Here is an 8,899-nt window from a genome sequence, read left to right as displayed (position 1 = left end):
TACTCAAAGCTACCAGGAAAGCTGTAGCCTAAGTCAGTATTGTCATTAGGAACCTTCTGCAAGCTTTGGGATTTGAAAATGTCTGTTTTTAAATGTTAAAAGTAATTTTAAATAATACAAATTATAGACTACGTTTAACGCAGTTGGTGGAATTGGCAGACGTTCCCTTAAGCATCGTGCACTGTGGAAACGCGTCAAAGCATTCTCAGGTATAATTATGCAGCATTAATGCATGAATGATTTTGAACGAATACTTCATCATGTCGATATACAATGGTCACATAATGTTAAAACTAATCTTGCTATTAATATCTTTGTTAGACTACCGACCCTATAGAACAAATGTCCGGCTAATATCGAGCCTGAAATTAACTTTACCGCGCTCAACCAGCGGGAGTGCATTTCACGAATTAGTCATCACTGGCGTTCAGCGGGGAGGGAGGAAATTCTGCGTGAACCCGCGTAGATGCAGTTTATGCAGTGAAGACTGAAAAGAGTTTGATAACTTTATTAAATTTCTGTGAATTTCCTACCTGTCAGGGCCCCCTAGATCTCATGGGCCCCTGTGTGTGTGTGTGTGTGTGTGTGTGTATGTTTATGTGTGTGTGGAGATCAGACATCAGAGGAGACGTGACCGTGTGTGTGTGTGTGTGAGTTTCTGTCTGTCTGTCTGTCTGTCTGTGTGTGTGTGTGTGTGTGTGTGTGTGTGTGTGTGTGTGTGTGTGTGTGTGTGTGTGTGTGTGTGTGTGTGTGTGTGTGTGTGTGTGTGTGAGTTTCTGTCTGTCTGTGTGTGTGTGTGTGTGTGTGTGTGTGTGTGTGTGTGTGTGTGTGTAAAATTAGGTAGAAAGTAAGGTAGAACAGTTAGCCTATGTGTATTAGTATGTAGATGTAGGTTATCCCACCAGTCACTATTGTTGCCGTTGACATGTTTGTGACACATTAAACAAAGTTGAGTAATTGCAAATGCATATATTAATACTAGACACCTTAAAAATGATGTGTACCAAAAATCTATGTCCTATCTTTATGTTAACATACTTTACCACCCTTTTCTTTGTGAGCTTTCTTGCTGCCATCCTCTTCTCTTGGCGCAAACACGAAGTAAACAGCTCTGGTCATGTGACAATTTACAGTAAACATGCGACACTGCACATATTTCATTGAGACCCTTTATTATTTCAATATCTGCTGGAAATGCATTGATAGATCATTTAGTAACATTTTATAGCCTTAGAAATTAAACATTTTTTTACTGTCACTATTGTGACCGGTGGGATTAAATGGGTTAATTAATTTCACAAGTCTAATTGAATTATGTGCTTTTTTATTATTATCATCATTACAGTGTTTACTTTTTTCTTTCTTTACCCTGAAAAATAGAAGTAAAATGTGACAACATGCCCCATACCTAGGGCACATTTTAACATTTGAGGGGCATGTTGTAACATGACCATATGACAGCTTAAAATGTTATCTGATCTAATGAAAAAAAAAGATATATACAAGTGAAGGAGTGGATTGGAATCCACTGCTGCTTCAATGTATACATGTATATAATGAGTGATTATAATCAAGGAATTAATCAATATTTTTGCTTCTAAATATCAAATGAGTTGAATGACTTCTCTGGAGATTTTACTTTGTTATAGAAGTTACAAGTGTGATTACTGAAATGTTCTTTTCATGTGTAAGAGCCATTATGATCGCAAATGTCTGTTGTAGTTCCACAGGAGAACACTGGGTGGAGTATGGGTTTAAAGGTGCCGTAGAATGGATTATTTTATTATTTTATAATGTTTCCTGGGGTGCCCTTATAATGTTAGTATGTTTATTAGATCAAAATTTGTTATAATTTAGAAATAAAAGGCATATTTCCTAGCCTGATTTCATACCCTGATCTGGACACTCTGTTTGAAGGGGCGTGTCTGCTGTGAGACTTCAGTGTAAACGCCCACTGCTGTGATTGGCTGACATGCTTGCATATGAAATATCTGGCATTACATATAGAGCTATCTGGAAAACATTTACTATTACAGCGATTATACGTTTTTACTATTACAGCTATCGGGATTAACGAATCATGATAAGTTTTTTAAGTATTTAGCCTGTCGATCGCGTGAATGAAGATCTTATCACTGCAACGCGATTTACTGATGCATAAACAGTGTTGAACGACTTTGAGAGAAAGATTATCTGTCTGGACTTGAACAATTACACATCAGAAATTCACATAACCCACTGGTTCTCCAGAGGCTCGGATGAAGGAACTAAAAAAATATTTTTGTGTTCAGTTGTAACGTTAGTTAAGTTACATCGAAACACTGAGCAACTGCCATGCTTCGTTCGCTCGTCTGCAAGCCATCGCGATGTCTCTCGAGGAAAAAACAATATCGCGCTGGATCTAGATAACACAGTGTAAATTATCGTTAATAAAATCACTACTTACCGCTTGCGGGAATATAACGTTAGTTGAAATTGCCCCCTTCGTCCGTTTGAGACGCCGAGAGAAGCCTGGCTGCTTGATATTGTTCCAGGTTAGAAAAACAGTCCGCGGTGAAATGGGCAGAGCAACTAACAACTTCGAATTAAACTGTAGCGGTATCCGATTATAGATAGATTATAGATAGATTATAGATAGATCTGCCATTTTCTCTATGATCCTCGCTTGTTTCTTCACCTGCAGAACTTCCGATGATTCGGCTGTGCAGTTTCGCCTGGCACTGAGCATGGGCTGGCTTATGCAAATTTTTAGAGGCGTACATATTAATGATCCCAACTGTTGCGTCACAGTTGGTGTTATGTGGAGATTCGCCTGTTTTTCAGGGGTGTTTTTCAAAAACGAGATTTAAATAAGAAAGAGAAAACTATGGTGTTTGAGACTCACTGTATGTCATGTCCATGTACTGAACTCTTGTTATTTAACTGTGCCAAGATAAATTCAATTTCACATTCTAGGGCACCTAGATAACTTATATAGATAATCAGAGAGCAAGAGAGGCCAGGTGTAATGGGGAAGCAAACAGTTTTTGACCGTGAGGATCATGAATCATGTAAGGACATGCTAACTATTGAGTGCAATGTGTTTGAGCATCAGAACTGAGCCAAAACAAAGAAGATAAATGCAGTATTGGACTGGAAGTGTATTTGTTTGGAACCACGCGTCAGATAGCCCTACAAACACCTCTAACTAGTGACAAGATGGTAAATTGTCGCTACACATGTATTCTTTAATGTCTGTATTTGATATCTGAATGCAGTAACAGTGCTTGCCTATTTATCCCAGCTTTCAGAAATGAAATAGGGACATGTTTTGTGTTTGAGAAAGGTCTTCAACGTGTTAAAACATATAGGGGTCATTGAAGTCAATTCACGAGTTCACACTTACAAATAAGTCAGATAGAATAAATGCATATTTGGCGTGCTGTCCGAGGAGAGGGCTCCGGGCTCGGTATTTGGCCCGAACCCAGAGTACTCCCCCCGTATTCCTGGCTGTGAAAGAACAAGCCAAGAGTGAGGAGTCGGGGTGGTGGAGGGATGCTGAAAACTGTCAAGGAAGTTAGATGAGTTGACAGAGTGAATATATATATATGCTTCCTCTCATGCTGATAGGGTAGACATGGTAATTGTTTGAGTTGATTGATTGATTGATTGCTTGATTATTTGAACGTGCTCCTCCCGAACTTTGTTAATAAAACATCATTAGTTTAAGGGACCATTTCTTTGTTAAAGCCTATATTTTCCATTTAGACTAAAGTGTCCTATCCTGAGAGAAAGAACTTGTTATCTTGATGTTTTGAGATGAGACTCCTGTTTATAGTTAGAGCCTGGCCAAATCCAACCTTGGAAAAGCTGTGTGTCGGTGTGTGTGTTAGTCTTCTTGGGTACAGGTTAAGGAACCACTGCATTATTGGAGATTGACTGAGTTGTTGTTCGGGACATGCTGGCACCCAGCAACCCAAATCTGCGACCTGGAAGGTCACGACGTGCCTAACTACAGGGTCCGAGTGTCAGCGGCATAATCTATGGAGATATGCTTCTGTCTATCTGTATATGTGTGGAAAATTACTATGTTTATCAATTTCTTAGCCAATCAGAATCATTCAACCTGTAAGCAATGACGTAGCTTAGACCTTGGAAATGGTATAACTGCTGTGATATTTGTAACTGTAAGTGGGGCGGCCTACGGACTCCTGTGTGAGTCTTGAAGCTGAACTTCTGCTGATGAAACTGCAAACTATCTTCAGTAAAACTTTTCTTCAGTTTTTTATAATTCTGACTCCGGGTCTTCTTTCAAACATCTGGTCCATGGGTCCTAAACTGTTAACCCCTAATACAAGACAAACTAAAATATTTTGCCAATATAATTAACTTTTTAAAATAAAATAATGCCAATTTTTAAAGAATTACAGTTTTTCTCAGTCGCTTTGGTGCATTTCTCACATCACTATTTACATTTGCACAACAGTTAGTTCAACCTCCACAACATTTAGTCATTTGTGCACATCATAGTAGCAGTTTCTTATTCCTTCCAACAAATTGCAAATGCTTTTGGACATGCATCAATTGCTTTCATACAACTCTCTGCTGTTTTATAACATTATCATTTGCTTATGTCATGTCAGTCAAAATTAACTATACTTGTGAATGCTGAATAGTCATTCCATATAAAACTAATAGTCCTCATTTCATTGCTTGAGTCATCACATACAAAAATGTTTAACTAGTTGTCAAAATCTGTAATTAAAAAAAAAAAAAAAAAATCCTGCAAAAGTCTCCTAAATTGAACAATTTGCAATTGAGCAAGAGATGATATTCGCTGGGATGTAGATTACTGTAAATTATGTGACCAGACAGAGAGGAACTTCTGGATGTGCATGAATGATTACAGTCCTATGTATGTTGTATGTTCAGTTCCAATACAGTATATAGGCCTACTGCAATATTGTGTACAGTTGTGCACAGCTCTACCCAAAGGGAGTTTATGTTTGTTGTAAATAATGGTGTATTTTTTCTTTTGCACAATGCTGTGAACAAATTAGAATTGCAAAGAGCATATGCAGTAAAAATGTGAAACATACATATTCAGTGTCTTGTACTCAGTTACCTCATAAATACAGTAATGTTTAACTTTACTGTATCTTTTCAAATGGCTGTGCAAATAGTATTTAGTGCTGTATTGAGCATTTTCAGGTAGTGTCACCAAGATCTGACTTTTATCATTGGAAAACATTTACAGAGTAAACTGTCGTAATGAAAACATGACTAAGCCATTTGACTATCTTGTTCATAAACGATGGTGTCAGGACTTTTTATTTTGATGACAGTGACACTTTCATTGACATAAATACTTGCTTTTGAGGAATGGGCTATCCATTTTGAGCAAGTGACACGCTTTTGCAGGTTATCAACTAGGTTTTGCAGTTTGCACTAATTGTTTTGAGAACTGCATTAACTGTTGTGCAAATGTAAATAGTGTTATGAGAAATGCACCAAAGCGACTGAGAAAAACTGTAAAAATAAACTAATTTTGGAGTTTGACAATGAACCATGCTTGGAGCGGCCCTGATCGCAACACACTATACAACATGGTTCAAAACAATGTGGGCAAATATAAGAAGAAACATTCAGACATTCAAAAAAATACAGAGACGAACACATCACTCCCCTCCCTCCATACACAGCTCTCAGAACAGCGCATATACTCAAATGTAATATATGAAATATCAATATGGACTATATAGAACTTTACTAAAGAACCGCTATAAAGCCAAAACAATCTCTGTTACCATAAATTATACGTTTATCTCTGTAAAGCTGCTTTGAAACAATCTACATTGTTAAAAGCGCTATATAAATGAAGAAGAAGATGACTATATGCTCATTTAAAGTCAAAACATATACACGAACAGCCATATATGAAACATATAAATTGGAACAATTCCATATATTAAGACATACATGTATCCCATATAAATATGTTTATATATGTATTACAGGCCACATTCAAACAGCCACAGAATAATGCCAACATTTTCCAATATACATGTTGTGATTTGAATAGTCACAGCATGTACAAATAACAAGATCACATGAGCTGGGCAGAGCAAGGAAGGCGTTTCCTTGCAGTGTGTCAACTCCTAAGAATGTGCAGCAGACCCAAATTAACTTGGACGGATGTGCACAAAAGTTTTAAGTAAATGCAGTGCAAAAAAACACACACAAAATAACAACAAACCTCAAGACTTCTGGAACAATGTCCTTTGGACAGACGAGACCAAAGTGGACATGTTTGGACAAAAAGCACAATGGAGAACACCAAACAGCATTTCAGCACAAACACCTCATACCAACTGTCAAGCACGATGGTGGAGGTTGATTATTTCGACTTGAATCGACCATGAACTCTGGAGTCAAATGTGAGGCCATCTTTCTGACAGCTAATATTAGCTTAAAATGGGTCATGCAACAGAACAATGATCTACAAAAGAATGGCTGAAAAAGAAAAGCAGCAATCTGTTGCAATGGTCCAGTCAAAGTCCTGACTTAAACCCGACTGAAATGTTGCGACAGGACCTTAAGAGTACTGTGCATTAACAAATGACCACAAACCTCAATGAATTGAAGCAACACTGTAAATAATACTGGGGCAAAATTCCTCCAGAACAATGTGAGATATTGATAAAGTCATATAGAAAATTATTACTTCGAGTTATTGCTGCTAAAGGTGGTTCTACAAGCTATTGAATCATAGGGTGTACTTAGTTTGTCACACGGCTTCTCCAATTTTTATATATTTTTAATTAATTTTATTAAATAAATGATAACACAGTGTAATATGGCATGTGTTGTTGTTCATCTGAGGTTGTATTTACCTAATATTAAGACCTGCTAAGGACCACATGATTTTTTTAGCATGTTCAGATAAAATCATAGATTTCAAAGAGGGTGTACTTTCTTTTTCACATGAAAGTACAGTATATATAGAAAACATTTTCCCTCATATAAATCTAAGTTCCCACTGCCCAGTGATTTGAGGGAGCAATAATTCAAGTTTGCATATTGGCATAACGAATGCATATGACATTATACCTTCAAGAATGTTGCCACTTGGTACAGGGATTTTGCAGGGCAGTGGTTAAAAGCGTTGATTAACAACACTGTCATGACTTTTTTATAACTCAAAAAAAATTCGCTCATAAAGTCGAAATGCATTTGTCTACATTTGTAACTGGTAACCACAGCAACCATTCAGCTTGACATTCAAAACGTCACATTCTTGAGTGGGAATAGTAAATGAGATGGCTCTTTACATTTGCAGTTAAAGGGGTGGTTCGGGATTTTTGACATCGGACCTCATTTTTAAGTCAGCCTGGTTGTTATTCATCAGTGGAGACATTTTTTAAAAAAAATTATCCAGTCCTTATATTTGGATAGTTAGCCGATGCTAGGCTAGCGCGAGTCAAGGGTAGATGTTAGCCAGCCATTAAAAAACGTTTTACCCACTCCACAGTGCACCAAACGCAAATCAATTATAACACTAGACTATCGATGCAAATGTACGTTGAGAGAATAATGTTAGAAATCAAACTTACCTTTCATCTCAATGATCCCAAAGGAACTAGTTTCTCAGCAGCTGCGGAATTTTACTTTGCTCCGGTTAGTAATGCGGCAAAAAGTAAACACAGAAAAGAAGTGCACTACAGTGTGTGCAGTACATGTGTGTACCGGCTCACTCGGTTGCCTATCAATATCACTCCGCTGCTGCTGTAGACAAGGCTTATGATTACAGGGAACAAATTATAACTAATGCAATGTGATGAAAGGTAAGTTTGATTTCTAACATTATTCTCTCAACGGACATTTGCATCGATAGTCTAGTGTTATAATTGATTTGCGTTTGGTGCACTGTGGAGTGGGTAAAACGTTTTTTAATGGCTGGCTAACATCTACCCTTGACTCGCGCTAGCCTAGCATAGGCTTACTATCCAAATATAAGGACTGGATAATTTTTAAAAAAAAAATGTCTCCACTGATGAATAACAACCAGGCTGACTTAAAAATGAGGTCCGATGTCAAAAATCCCGAACCACCCCTTTAAGGCATTTTTAAAGTGAAAGTGACATGATAACCCATACTTGGAATTTGTCCTCTGCCCATCGTAGTTAGTGCACACACGAACAGTGATAGTGAACACACACACGCACGCACGCACGCACGCACGCACGCACACACACACACACACACACACACACACACACACACACACACAGTTTACTATTACATATTGTAAGTACATGTAGTAACGTGTAACTATGCCACCTTAAAATAAATTGGGTACACTTTATTTTAAGGTGTCTGTGTTACAGTGTAATTATACATTTAAGAACTGAGTAATAATAATGAACTACATTTATCTACTTATCATAGGGTTAGGGTTAGGATCAGGGGTTGGTTTAGGGTTAGTTGCATGTAACTAAGCACAATTTATAGTAATTACTACAGTAATGTAACAAGTGTAAGAAAGACACTGTAAAATAAAGTCTTACCGTAAAGGTTTATTCATTATTTTGTTCCTAATGCAATTATATTTGCCTCTTTTTGTCCAAATGCTGTTTGGAGTCACTAAATTTTAAAAATGTAACATTTTGTTTTGATTTTACTCATACATTTACATAACAGTTTAACAATTTCTGAAACCGATATTAAGAGTAAAATTTAGGAATACATAATGTTTACACATACTACCAGATTTTTCTCACTTTAGATCCCTTGAAGAAAACACCTGAAATTTCCCTTTTATGTTTTGTTTTTAATAATCAGCATTTACTTTCAAAAAGGCACATATGTACAGAATTTAGCTAAAGGCACACCATCAAAAGATAAGGGCATGTTCATTTCA

This window comes from Scardinius erythrophthalmus, assembly GCF_964197995.2.
Source record: "Scardinius erythrophthalmus genome assembly, chromosome: 10".
NCBI lineage: Eukaryota > Metazoa > Chordata > Actinopteri > Cypriniformes > Leuciscidae > Scardinius > Scardinius erythrophthalmus.
This window is presented reverse-complemented; position numbering follows the sequence as displayed.